The sequence below is a fragment of the Thalassophryne amazonica genome, chromosome 7 (assembly GCF_902500255.1).
Source record: "Thalassophryne amazonica chromosome 7, fThaAma1.1, whole genome shotgun sequence".
In the NCBI taxonomy this organism is placed as follows: domain Eukaryota; kingdom Metazoa; phylum Chordata; class Actinopteri; order Batrachoidiformes; family Batrachoididae; genus Thalassophryne; species Thalassophryne amazonica.
In genome coordinates, this window is record NC_047109.1 from 56,440,019 (window position 1) to 56,453,582 (window position 13,564).

At 41.9% G+C, this 13,564-nt stretch overlaps 1 long non-coding RNA gene across 1 annotated transcript; it reads left to right on the forward strand.

Moving 5' to 3' along the window:
• Positions 1-1,401: 1,401 nt before the first annotated feature.
• Positions 1,402-11,858, forward strand: LOC117513980. Its single transcript, XR_004561761.1, has 3 exons — positions 1,402-1,412; positions 11,307-11,309; positions 11,744-11,858. It is a non-coding gene; the product is annotated as an uncharacterized LOC117513980 (long non-coding RNA).
• The last annotated feature ends 1,706 nt before the right edge of the window (positions 11,859-13,564 follow it).

Below are 13,564 nucleotides of genomic sequence, written 5' to 3' on the forward strand. Positions count from 1 at the left end.
GGACGCAGCCGCCGCGACGCTCCGCCACAGGAAAAACACCTCTGTTGAAAGCCTTAAGGACAAGTTGGAACATGTCCTGCCTGTTAAACAATTTCTCATATACTCACTCCACTGAAAGCCATCAAAAGCCGCCTGGATTTTACAAATGGTTATCAACACGGAGGTGTTTTTCCTGTGCCGCCGCACCGCGGCGGCTGCGTCCCGACGCGCGGATCCGTCCGCACGTCTTTCATTAAAAAAATCTCCTTTAACAGTGGAATATCCGGATAAAATGCTGAAACCGACTTCTTCTGAAACTTCTCTGTTCTCTCACGACGTCCTGGATCAATAGAGCCTGAAATGTGGAGGTTTTCAGCTTGAACAGGCTGACGACGGCGGCTGAGAGCGCTGCGCGACGTCTCGCACCGTGGGAAGTCCTTAAAGCGACAGAATCACCTCAAAATCTCTCATCAGCCGTTAAAATTTTCACTGAAAACCAGCTTAATTTTTCGAACCGTGTCCACTTCGATGTGTCTCACAGGTTTAGAAAAAAAATTTGATCAAACAACGCGCCAGTCTCTCAGCAACTTCTCAGACAAAGGAATTCCGACGAGGGGCTGGACGACGACTCCCACAAGGAGTGCTCACAGGCGAATGACATCACCGACAGGCGTGGAAAAACTCACGCATGCGCACGAGGGTTCAAGCATGTCTGACGTAAAAACATATGAATGAAATCCATATAGTTTTTGAAAAAAATAAAAAGGACCCTTACTTTATTGACAGCCCTCGTATATTTATTAGATGGAAATCCTCCACGTAATTGAATTGAGTTCATCCAATGAGTCATTGTTGTTTATATTGTTGTTTTAACCTATAAAGTTGAAGGGGAGCAGTAAATCTGAAAAATCAATGGTTACTGGACAAAACTGCTTCATGTCAACCCCTAATAAAAACACCCATATTGCAGAAAAAAGCCTCTTATGAAACCTTTATTTTTCCTGTCAACTAATAATTTATACGGGCCCACTTGTAAGCAAACAGTGTGTGAGAATAAGGGCGTCAAAGGTTAAATTGACCAACATTGAACTGCCATCCAGATGGCGGCTGAGCCGTTGCTACAGTGAGGTGGAAATTGTTTTGAGATTCACACGTACAGAAATACATATCAGTCGTTATTCACCAGAAATAATCCCGCTATGTGTTGGATCTCTCCCCATCGATTGATCACTCATCTATCACCTACTCTGGTCTGAGTGTGGAGGGGAGTCCCACTCAGGCTGTATGAAGGACCCATCAATTATTCAGGCTTGTGTTTTACAGCCAAAAGGACAGGAGCGCCACAGTCGACTCGTCACTCGGCAATGATGTATTAGTGCGATAAAAAAAGAACTTGGCCTTCTTGTTGTTGACATGCAGCCCCACAGTGTGAGGTCTGTGCACTCTGACTCAGGAAATGACACTTTTACTCAAGTACAGCATGTTTCACCGCTCACGTTCATGGAACAGCAGCAGCCTGGAAGGAGGAGGGTGTGATGATTGGTCGTCAACCTTACTGAGTCAGAGTTCCTCCCTGATGCTGGGCTATGAATACTCCCGTCCCCTCAGGAGGATCTGCAGCCTAACATGGTGTGTCACTGTTGCCCAGCTCTCTGCGTGCACTATCACCATGGTGCAAAGAAGACGGCTGACAACAGAGTGTGAAACGCAGTGATGTCACCTCTGCAGCCATTTTGGTTTTGCTCGTTACAACCTGGACTAAGGAGGAGTTACTGAAAAGAGTGCAGTTCACAACCTGCAGCATGCAAAGTCAAATATAACACAAAAATACCCAAAGTATATGTAACGGAGGCCAGCAGGAGTCACTGTGCATATGTAGTTAGTAAAACTCACTCAACAGCTCAAAAAGATTTTCTGGTCACAAGGCCAGAGTCCTGGGTTTTAGCCTTCTGGTCAAAGTGTCTGACTCCCATGCCGACGATGATAAGTTCGTGTTCCGAGGGGAGCGAATGGGCGCAGTCATAACAACACAACGCAGAGAGCAGCCGCTACATATACACAGTAAAATCACCAGTGTTAAATTAACACTCTGGCCAGAGTAGGCAGAGTAGGACCATATTTACACTGGCAGCATCAATTTAACGCAGTCAGTGTTAGTTTTACTTTGGTGATTTTACTGTGTATATATATATATATATATATATATATATAGATAGATAGATAGATAGATAGATAGATAGATAGATAGATAGATAGATAGATAGATAGATAGATAGATAGATAGATAGATAGATAGATAGATAGATAGATAGATAGATAGATAGATAGATAGATAGATAGATAGATAGATAGATAGATAGATAGATAGATAGATAGATAGATAGATAGATAGATAGATAGATAGATAGATAGATAGATAGATAGATAGATAGATAGATAGATAGATAGATAGATAGATAGATAGATAGATAGATAGATAGATAGCGAGTGATATGCAACATTGGTCAAAGCATATGTCTAGGAAATAAATGTATGGCTGGATAGAAAGCTGACAGGCTGAAGTTTTTCATACCAATGTCAATACTGGCCCTGCATTTTGTCAGTCTCTTAGACAACATGTTCAATGTAGGCCCCGCGTTGGCCAATTACGGCCTGCAAACGCTTTGGGGAAAGTGTCCTGAGGAATGTTTCGGATTTCTCAGCAGATGTTTTCCTTCAATGCATCGATACTTGGCATCAACATAAACTTCAGGGTCTCTGCAAGTAAAAAAGAAATGTAAGTGATTACGTTTGTAGCATTTAAGGGTCAAACTGAGTGTTTTAAATGTTGTATATTTTTTGGGACACCCTATATATATATATTGTTATTTGAATTAATTATTAAGACCCTATTGTCTTATGTACAATTTGTACATGTTCCATAAAGCCCCTCTATCAATTTTCAATTTCACTTTATTTTTATTTATATAGTACCAAATCACAACAAAGTTGCCTCAAGGCACTTCACACAAGTAAGGTCTAACCTTACCAATGCCCAGAGCAAGCACACAGGCGACAATGGTAAAGAAAAACTCCTTCTGATGAATTGAGGAAGAAACGTCAGGCAGACCAGACTCAAAGGGGTGACCCTGTGCTTAGGCCATGCTACTGACACAATTTACAAAACAATTCACAAAAGGAATATACAGGATATGTTGCTGGTGCACAGGACAGGAGGGTCACAGAAACAGACACCACATCCATCTCTGGATGGAGACACACCTCAAACAGAGGCAAAAAAAAAAAAAACAGAATCGGGCATCAGAAAGACAACAAATACAGTATAATTTGTCAGCATTAAGTAACAAGAAAAACAGAAGAAATACTAAGGTGATCGCCGGCCACTAGCCCTAAGCTCCACTAAAAGACCCAAAATTTAGATAAAGTTGAGACCGCGGTCCGCTCCATTTCCTAATAAAATGAATTAAAAGAGTAAAAAGCATAGTAACATACTATGCCAGCATGCTAGCCATATAAAAGGGAAAATAAGTGCGTCTTAAGTCTGGACTTGAAAGTCTCTACAGAATCTGACTGTTTTATTGACACAGGGAGATCATTCCACAGAACAGGGGCACAATAAGAGAAAGCTCTGTGACCCAGGCCGGATGTGGTACGTAGGGTTTATTTAGGTCAGCTAGGTAGGGAGGTGCCAGTCCGTGGACAATTTTATAGGCTTGTAGCCATTGGCACCCCCATGTGGTGGCTAGGGGTGGCTACAGCCACCACCAGGTTACTCTGAGCCACCCCTCAGCCACCACATGAGGGCGCATTGGATTTGTGTGGATTTAGGGAATATATTTTAAGTCACAACATAGTTGAATAACCCACATATATTAAGTTAATGTAATTAAAGTGTGATTGTAGTAATAAAAAAACAGTGTTTAAATATATGAATATACTGTAAATTCAGTATATCAAATAGTTTGTTTTGTTTTTTTTTTGTTTTTTTTTGGTCGGGTATGCCACCCTAAGATTTTGCCTAGCCCCCACTAGCCACCCTTAGAATTTTTTTTTTTTGCTGGTGCCACTGCTTGTAGCAGAACTTTAAAATCTGATCTCACCTGGACAGGAAGCCAGTGAAAAAATGCCAAAATGGGTGTAATGTGGTCAAACTTTCTGCTTCATGTCAAAAGTCTGGCAGCAGCATTTTTGTGCTCTGCGCCTCTGTCCCGACGTGTGAATCCCTCCGCACGTCTTTTCATGCCGAAAAAGTGCTGATGTCAAACTCTTCTGCCATTTCTGTGGTAGTCAGACGACGTCCCGGATCAACAAAGCGCTTACTTTGGAAATGAACGGCATATTCCACTGTTACAGGAGTTTTTTGTCATGAAAAGACGTGCGGAGGGATTCACGCGTCGGGACGGAGGCGCAGGGCACAGAACAAAAAGCAACGCCGTGATGAAGCCTCACAGGACATGTTGTGGCATGTCCAGCTTGTCCACAATTTCTCGGATAGTCACACGACTGAAAAGCCACCGAAAGCCATCTGAATTTTCCGAATGGTGCAAGAGCTGGGCATGTTAGGGCTTGTCCTGTGAGACCAACATGGAGGTGCTTTTGTCCCGCGCCACGAGCGGCTCCGTGGCGAATTTCTCCGCTCCTCTTTCCATTACAAAAACTCCTGTAACAGTGGAATGTGCTGAAAAAGTGCTATGTCCAGCTGTCTTGCCATTTCTCTGGTAGTCAGACGACGTCCCGGATCAACAAAGTGTTCACTTTGGAAATGATCTGGTCGTTTGAGCCTGTCGATCGCTGCTCGGTGCGCGGCGTGTCATCCGCCGCTGTGGGCCGTCTTTAATCCAGTTGTAATTGTCCTTAATCTCTGTGATCCCCATAAGATCTTCACCGAAAGCCATCTGAATTTTCCAAATGGTTTCCGCTTGGCTGTCTCTCACACTTTCTGAAAAAACTTTGATGAAGCAAAGCAGCAGTCGATCAGCCAATTTCCTGACAATGAAAATCCGACGAGGGGGCTGGAGCACTCCTCCCACAAGGTGTGCTCACAGGCGAATGACGCAACCGACAGGCGTGAAAAAACCCACGCATGCGCACGAAGGTTCAAGCTTGGCTGATGCAATCACACATGATTCAAATCCATATAGTTTTTGCAAAAAATAAAAAGGTCCATTACTTTTCTAACAGACCTCGTATAAGCTTTTGACAAGAACAGAAGTTAGCTTTGCATTAGCAAAAGTTAGCATGCATGTTGATGTCCGTGAAATGTCTTGTAAATCATTCCAGAGGTGTTTTCAGGTTACAAAAACAGCGTTTTCACTTTTGTGTTTATTTCTCACTAGCTTTTACATAGAAATATGCTACAGAAACACATAACATTAAAAAATTACATAATATATGAGATAGAGGTTATATTTACACACAAATGAAACAGAGTTTCCAGCTAGCTACCAGCCTGTGATGTCACCATGCTAACATCTGCGAAATGTCTTGTGAATCCCTTCACAGGTGTTATCAGGTTCCAAAAACAGCATTTTCAGTTTTAGAAGTGTTTTTGTATCGCTAGCTTTTACATAGAAACATGCTATAGAAACACATAAATGAAGCGGTTTTGCAGCGCTACAGAAAGGCCAGCCACTGACGTCATGGTGCCACTCTTCTCTGATTGGCTTTCACCCCCACCACTCAAAAAAAAAAAAAAAACCCAGAATGAACAGAATGAGACTTTTTTAACCTCTTAAAATACCTCTTAAATCAGGTCAAGGGTAGCCATCTCTGAACTTGTCCAAGGTCTGTGTCCCAAGAATGTTCCCTGTGAAGTTGAAGACTCTGGTATGCTGAGCACAGACAGATGGACAGACGGACTCAGAGCCTTCGCAATACCCGAAGGCCATATTTGATGACCTCAGGCAAAAAATGGGTAATTTACTGGCTCCTTCGCTGTCTGCATAACAAGACTTTTTCCCCCAGCATGCACCAGCAGACTCACACTGGTGTCATCTTCTCCTGTGACTGTATAATTTGGGGCACCCTCATGTGGCAAATTATAAACATTAAATATAACAGTGAATTCAGTGGGGCTAAACTGCAGATTTCATCTGGCATCTGCTGTAGCAACCATGAGTGAAGAAAGGGACAAGTCGAAGGAACGAACTTACACTGGTACAGAAAATGTTTAATGAGTCTTGAGACAATGAGGACAGGACCTCTGAGAATACAGTCAGGCCAACAGCCACGCCCTCCACAGAGGAGGTGAGGCCTTCACAGACAGACAAGAACATGCTGCAGGGATTATATAGACAGGTCACGGCACTGCTCCCTACGTACATATTATACTACTGTACCTCCTTCTCTCACAATGAACGAAGGATGTCATTCATTATTTTATGTGCAGCTGAATTAAACACATGCCGCTACAAGCTGATGTCCCAGTGAATCTGAGATCATGATCTTTATGCTGGAGCTGTGATGTGATTGTGTTCAGTTACCGTATACTGCCGTATTTATTTGTAATAAAAACACCTGTCAGAGAATGTCACTCAGATCATTTATCAGTAAGAATACCAAGCATTTCCTGTTTTATTTGCTGATTTTTAGTTTATAACATCAAACAGAAGCTGTAAGTGGTGATGCAACAGGCAATATTTACACTTTCTCGCTTTCCTCACTAGTGTTCTTGTACAGTTACTCAGTTTTTGAGAAGTGCTTTCTCCAGACAGATTTACCAAACAGAACCATACTCTTTGTATTTCTTCGTGACTGATTTATTGGAAGCCCAAGACATATTCAGTGACGTGGAAATGTTCATCTACAGTGGGGCAAAAAAGTATTTAGTCAGTCCCTGATTGTGCAAGTTCTCCTACTTAGAAAGATGAGTTCTAGAGCTCCTCTAGAGCAGTGATGTTTTGGGGCTGTCACTGGGCAACATGGACTTTCAACTCCCTCAACAAATTTTCTATGGGGTTGACGTCTGGAGACTGGCTCGGTCACTCCAGGACCTTGAAATGCTTTTTTACAGAGCCACTCCTTCATTGCCTGAGCGGTGTGTTTGGGATCATTGTCAATGCTGGAAGACCCAGCCATGTTGGATCTTCAATGCTGTCACTGATGGAAGGAGGTTTTGGCTTAAAATCTCACGACACATGGCCCAGTTCATTCTTCCCTTAACACAGATCAGTCGTCCTGTCCCCTTTGCAGAAAAACAGCCCCAAAGCATGATGTTTCCACCCCTATGCTTCACAGTAGATATGATGTTCTTGGAATGCAACTCAGCATTCTTCTTCCTCCAAACACAATGAGTTGAGTTTTTACCAAAAACTTCTATTTTGGTTTCATCTGACCACATGATATTCTCCCAGTCCTTTTCTGGATCATCCATATGCTCTCTGGTAAACTTCAGATGGGCCTGGACATGTACTGGCTTAAGCAGGGGGACATGCCTGGCACTGCAGGATTTGAGTCCCTCTCTGCGTAGTGTGTAGCCTTTGTTACTTTGGTCCCAGCTCTCTGCAGGTCATTCATCAGGTCCCTCCGTGTAGTTCTGGGATTTTTGCTCACCGTTCTCATGATCATTTTGACCCCACAGGATGACATCTTGCTTGGAGCCCCAGATTGAGGGAGATTATCAATGGTCTTGTATGTCTTCCATTTTCTTACAATTGCTCCCACAGTTGATTTATTCACACCAATGTGCTTGACTATTGTAGATTCACTCTTCCCAGCCTGGTGCACATCTACAATTTTCTTCCTGGTGTCCTTCGACAGCTCTTTGGTCTTGGCCATGGTTGAGTTTGGAGTATGACTGTTTGAGGCTGTGGATAGGTGTCTTTTATACAGATAACGAGTTCCAACAGATGCCATTAATACAGGTAACAGGTGGAGGACAGAAGAACTTCTTAAAGAAGAAGTTATAGGTCTGTGAGAGCTAGAAATCTTGCTTGTTTGTGGGTGACCAAATACTTATTTTCCACCATAATTTACAAATAAATTCTTTAAAAATCCTACAATGTGCTTTTCTGGATTTTTTTTTTTCTCATTTTGTCTCATAGTGGAAGTGTACCTTTGTTGAAAATTACAGACCTCTCTCATCTTTCTAAGTAGGAGAACGTGCACAATCAGGGGCTGACTAAATATTTTTTTACCCCACTGTATCATCCCCTGACTTGTCACAAGAAAACTGCCTGTAAAAGTAATTACTTACACTCACCTGCCACTTTATTAGGTACACCTTGCTAGTACTGGGTTGGACCCCATTTGCCTTTAGAACTGCTTTAATTCTTTGTGGCATAGATTCAACAAGGTGTTGAAAACATTTGTCAGAGATGTTGGTTCATATTGACATGACAGCATCAAGCAGGTGCCATTTCAACCAGTCTGTCTATTCTACTCTGACCTCAGACCAGACCATCTGGCACCAACAACCATGCCATGGTCAAAGTCACTTAAATCATTCCCATTATCAGTTTGAACTTCAGTAAGTCATCACCACCTCGAGATGCCAAAATGCATTGAGTTGCTGCCATGTAACTGGCTGATTAGCTACTTGTGTAAACAAGCAAATGAATAGGTGTACCTAACAAGCGTAGTTGTGTTATACTAATGATGTTGAAGAGATAAGTTTTCACCATGCAGCCACAACTTGCAATAGCTGAACATTTGTCTGTCAAGGGTCCCAAAATCCCCACTGGCCCTCATTTCCACAAATACAGGTTTTTGTGAGTTAAGTATGCAATCTTCATCTGTTTCCTCCAAATTCTCCAAGGCACTCACTAAGTTTCACGAAGACCTGTTTAGAGTAGAATCTGCCTTTTTACAGCCTGTTTGATATCTAACCAGCACACTGTATTTTGAAACCATAAACTGACAATAATTTAAGATACAGTGCATCCAGAAAATATTCACAGCGCTTCACTTTTTCCACATTTTGTTATTTTACAGCCTTATTCCAAAATGGATGAAATTCATTCATTACTCACAACACCCCATAATGACAACATGAATAAGTTTTGTTTTTTTTTTGCAAATGTATTAAAAATAAAAACTAAGAAATCACGTGTACATAAGTATTCACACCCTTTGCTCAATACTTTGTTGATGCACCTTTGGCAGCAATTACAGACTCAACTTTTCTTGAATATGATGCCACAAGCTTGGTGCACCTATCTTTGAGCAGTTTTGCCCATTCCTCTTTGTAGCACCTCTCAACTCCATCAAGTTGGATGGGGAGCGTCAGTGCACAGCCACGACACTAACACTCTCTGATTGGTTGATTATCAGTCAGATATTTTCCCATATCCGGACCGATACCGTGACAATCGATCAACAATGTGTATTTTCGTTACAAACCAAGAAGCTAAAAACACAATTAGAAAAACCGAGTCGGACATGAACGTACTCCATAACTATCTCAACAGCATCTGAAAAAACACAGACTGAAAGCTTACCAGCTAATGACTGGACCATCTGTTAGCAAGTTCTTCACCAAGGTGAAGCAAACAGGTCTGACTACGAGCCGTCAGCAGCTTTCATATTTGGGCGATACTGTAAGTTTGTGTGTTTAGAAATATATATAATAGCCATATAATAAACAAATTATTAGCCTCGCTTGTTTGGTCTGTCCGGGGATATCAGACCAACGTGTTTTTCGCAGTGACAACATGTCAGTCTGATATTTCCCGTACAGACCTCGCGGTTGGTTAATAATCCTTTAATACTGCCCTGTGGACCAAGGAAAACTGACTTTAGAGCAGGTTTTTAGTGATCTGTGGTGCAATTCTGCTGCATCACAACAGCAATGCACTGACACGACACATGACCACACCTCATTTTAAGACTAATATACTCATGAGTGCATAGATTTATTTGCTACTTACACACTGTAGGCTGAATGTGAAACTACAATCTACATCACTGATACTTGCACTGCACTAAGCACCGCACTATGCACTGCTCTGCACGTTGTAAACTCCAAACCAATGGCCCTCAAGTGGCCCCATAATGATTTACTCTCTGTCTTCTTTTGAATACATCCACATTAATGCAAGCTGCAGTCACAGTATTCAATATGAAGGGCTGCTGATTTTCCACATATCATTTGAAGGAGATGCCGTGAAATCAGAAATAGGGTCAGTAAAACTGAGGAGGTACCAGTGCATTAGAAATGTTACCACACAATTAGCCCAGTGGCCAGAAACCCTTAATGAACACCACTGAATCATTCCAGAAAACAATCAGTCGCTGACGCCCTACTTCTGGAGGATGACAAGCAAATGGCACTTTTGATGGAGGGTTATGTGCTTTGCAGTAATCGCTCCACTCCACTCCCCCATCTGGAGCTGTCCAGGGAAAAGGTCATTGATTATCTCTCAGACATACAGTAAATCTTTGACAGAAAGATCTTTCAGTAGCCTTAACATCAAGCTAAATGCAAATCAGCACAAATGTTTCCTCACACCACAGATCCAAACAGCTGTGCTAACTGCTGATTCTGACAACACCTGGATGGTGTAGCTGAGGCAGAGAGACATGCTCTGCTGCTCCTGCAGCCTGTTTTAGGTGTTATGCTAATGTGCCCTGCACATGGCTCACAGCGACAGCACAGGCGAGTTGTGACTTGTGAGAGGGTTAATCTCTGCAGAGAGACCGGAGTGCAGCCCAATCAACAGGGGTAGCAGGCAGAAAATTACACTACCAACTACAGCAGCTCCCTGAGCAACTCCTTGTTTTAAGACGTGCTGTTGCCTCAACTCCAATGCAGTTAGCAGTGTGCACGTGTAACGTGCATTATGTCTGCCCCTCGCTGGACTCAAACTCAAACCTTGCCTATGGGAGGGTGGTGTCACTGAGGTTTACTTGGTGCACAGTACTTACCAGTTTTCTGTTTTTGAAATGTGCAGATTGATGCATTAGGATATAAATGGACAGAATATTACAAGGTACCCGCCCCAACCCTACAAAGACAATAAAGTCTATTCTATTCTATCAGTTTACATTATCCACAGAGTTGCTGATTAATTTCAGACAAAGCAAGTGGGAAGGGTTTAGGTTATCTTTTGATAATTGTTGTGTCCTTATATCAAGGCAAGTATGAGAAATCATCACTACTAATGATGACATTAAATATTACAAGCAAGTAAGTTATTCTAGGTTCTCATTTTTTAACTTGGAGTTGCCACAGCAGATCCAATATGGATCTGCATGTTGATTTGGCACAGGTTTTATGCCAGATGCCCATCCTGATGCAACTCCAGATTACATGAAGAATGAGCTTATGTTATTTTATTTTATGTTATGTTATGTTATGTTATAACCCCAATTTCAAAAAGTTGGAACAGTATGTGGTATTTTTGAACAACAAATGCTGTACTTCTCTGTTGTGCATTGTACATATTAATATGCAGTGGTGAGCACAGTTCCACTAATCACTAATTATTGAAGATATGTTTTCATTATCGGAATAGCTTTTCAAGACTTATGCCTCATTGGGGGATTGCTACATGCTGTTAAGAAATAATTAATTTTCTTTTTTTTTTTGTAGCAACCAGGCAGTCAAGCTCCTTTTGCTGCAGTAGCGTTAAGCTTAACGCCTCTCAACTGCTTCATTGCTGCTTCATTGCTGCAATGTACGTAGCAAACAGGAGCTTCCAGCAGTGGGCAGGGTGCACAAAGACAGAAGTGGTGACTCATTGTTTGGGTTTGTGATCGTGGTGTAATTGGCTTATTAGTAGCTGAGTACTGGAGACAATACTGAAAGTTATCGGTTATCAGTTAGCTTTAGCTTCCTATACATTTTTGAGAGGTTTATCGGTTTAGCTTTATAAAAGACAACTTTTCAGTTAGCTGATTAGCTGTTATCAAAGCTAACTTTTTGTTTATCTGTGCCTACCACTGTTAATATGTACGCACAAGTAGGGATGCACCAATCCACATTTTTTCACTACCGATCTGATCCCAACACCTCAATTTGGATATCTGCAGATACCGATACTATTCCAATTAGAGGTGGGCGCATCGATCCTAGTATCCAACACTGGTATTGATATTGAACGATCTTCGTGTAAAAAGATCGATACTCAAGCTTTTTTCTCTCCCGCACGCACTGACAGATTCATCAAAGTCTACTCTCTGTCTGTAAGAGCAGCGCTGGGCTCTGTCACACAACACAGAGCAGCGCACCCTCCCCCCTCTAGTCTTTTGTTGTTGCACCATCACGTGGCTCAGCGGCGCCAGCCAACAGCCATGCAGGTAGGCTCAGCCTGGTCTGCCCACACAGCGCTCTGCTCTACCTCAGGAGATTTTGTTTTAAGTTGTGTTGAGTGATATTGTTTTTAAATAAAAATGTTGATTGTGATAATAAAGTATTTTGTTGTCACATACAATGTTTGGTGAAATTCTATGCTAGGTCTTTTGGATCCTTTGGATCTAAGAAGCTTAAATAAAACGTATCGGTATCAGTATCAATATCGGCAATACTGGGCCTGTATTTACTTGGTATCGGAACAATACCAAAATTCCCGGTATTGCCCACCTCTAATTCCAATACCAGAGCTCTGTTTTCTTTAATATTATTATTATCATTATTGTTGATTTTATATGAGGATTTTTGTATTCCCTGTTATACAGCTTCATGATGAAGTGCTATATTCAAAAGAAGATCTGAAAGTTCACCTACAATTTGCCAGAAGGTTCCTCTAAGATGCAAGCCTAGATTTGATGTTTTGGTGAAAGAATTAAGTACTTTTATTTATTGTTGGGTCAGTGGCTGAAGTTTCACCTCTTGAACACCAGATGGCACACCCACCCAAAGTACATGTACTGTTTCAAAGAAGGAGCGCATTTCCATATTTCCAAAATACAACAAGAAACCACCAATAAATAAATAAAAGTACTTAATTTACTCATATTTGGAGTCAGTCTGGGTCAGTCTGGGTAAATCGTTGCACCCTTCCTGTCGTCTCCTTTTGTCTTTCTAGTCCCAGCAAAAAAATAAATAAAAAAATAAAAATCCTTGTGCTCTTTAATGTGGCGCTTTTTCAAATGTTTGATTAAGTTTACTGTATTGTAGGTCCGCCTCTCGGTACAACGGCTTTGCAAGCATTGCACATTGCTGTCTTGCTTTGCAGTGTTCCACACAGTGGATATGTGATGAAACGCTGGTCAGTGACACTGCTGCTTGATGTTCTCCCGCTCACTGACTGTGGGCTGTGATTTCCTTAACAGAGGTGTGTGTCATATTACTCCGTGTCTCACTGGGGTACACCTCTGTTTGAGAGCTCCCTTTCACGGGTTGCATCCAGCGGCAGCCAGCAGGGAATCCCTTCTGGAGACGTTTCAGCAAGAAAAAAAAAACAAAAAACAGATGTGGCTCCTAGATTGGAGCCAGGAGCCACAGGAAACTCTGCAAGTTGTATCGGAAATTTCAGATCTGTGAATTACGTTGGTATCTGAACCCGATGATATTTAATCGGATTGGCCTCATCTCTATGCACAAGCACTTGAAATTTACTTTGAAATCCATATTTGCATATTTACTACAAATCCTGTCCATTCACCAATAAATAGCCCCCCCCCCCCACCCCCCCGCCACCTATCC